Here is a 1,052-nt window from a genome sequence, read left to right on the forward strand (position 1 = left end):
CGTTGAAGGTTGGGGTATTATCGTCAACATCAGTCACCGCAAGGTACACCTGAGTAAGACATACACCATACCTTTGGGTTACTGCACTTGATTAAGATAGAGGCCATTACATAAACTTGCTGCTCCTTATTAGGACAGAAATATTATTACCAGGGGGCTCTCGTGGTCGAAAGGTTACGGTGTTTGCCTCATTTTCAATAGGTCCCGGGTTCGAATCCGGATAACGACGGAAAATTTTCCTCTTTCACCTCCTTTCCTGCTCTTGAACAACGTTCTGTTGTCTGCTTTCGTTTCCACTTTCTGCACCCACCGCCTACTTCCTTTGCCTCCTCCTCTGGGCTCCTGACTCTTTTTGCAGCCTTTCTACAGCTATTCCTTGGCTTCTTTTTACTGCTGTCTTTCAGCCACACCCCTGATCCTATAGTAGGTAAGATCTAATACCTAGCCTTCTCGGATAAGGGCTAAAAGTCTCAGAGGTCTCGTGTGGAAGTTCTGCGTGTAAAGATCTGGTCCAAAATCGATAAGAGTCGGCTTCGGCCGCCACCCGGGTAAAATTCAACATTTGCTACCAATTGAATAATGTCTAGTGTGCCCCTCGCTGTCATATAATGATCTATACAGTTGTGAGCGCCGTAAAACACTTACCAAAAGACATGTTACCACAGAATTACTGCACCTGATTAAGACAAATTACAATAGGATTACTGCACCTGATTAAGACAAATTACAATAGGATTACTGCTCCTGATTAAGACCGATTACCATAGGATTACTGCTCCTGATTAAGACAATAGAGATTCTTGCGGGCCTGCCTGCCTGTCAAGTAACGAGGCTTAAATTAAATTCTCTTTTCAAGATCTTTTTAGATATGTATACTTTTTAATGGAAGGCTCAGGCTGCTTAGCAATTCGTTCTAAAGATACCTCTCTGTCCACTTTGAGACGTACTGTGTTTCCGCCTTTTACGCACAAAAAGCCATTATCCACAAACACGCACATTCACACACACACACACACACACACACACACACACACACACACACACACACACAA

This window comes from Aplysia californica, unplaced genomic scaffold (genome assembly GCF_000002075.1).
Source record: "Aplysia californica isolate F4 #8 unplaced genomic scaffold, AplCal3.0 scaffold00080, whole genome shotgun sequence".
NCBI lineage: Eukaryota > Metazoa > Mollusca > Gastropoda > Aplysiida > Aplysiidae > Aplysia > Aplysia californica.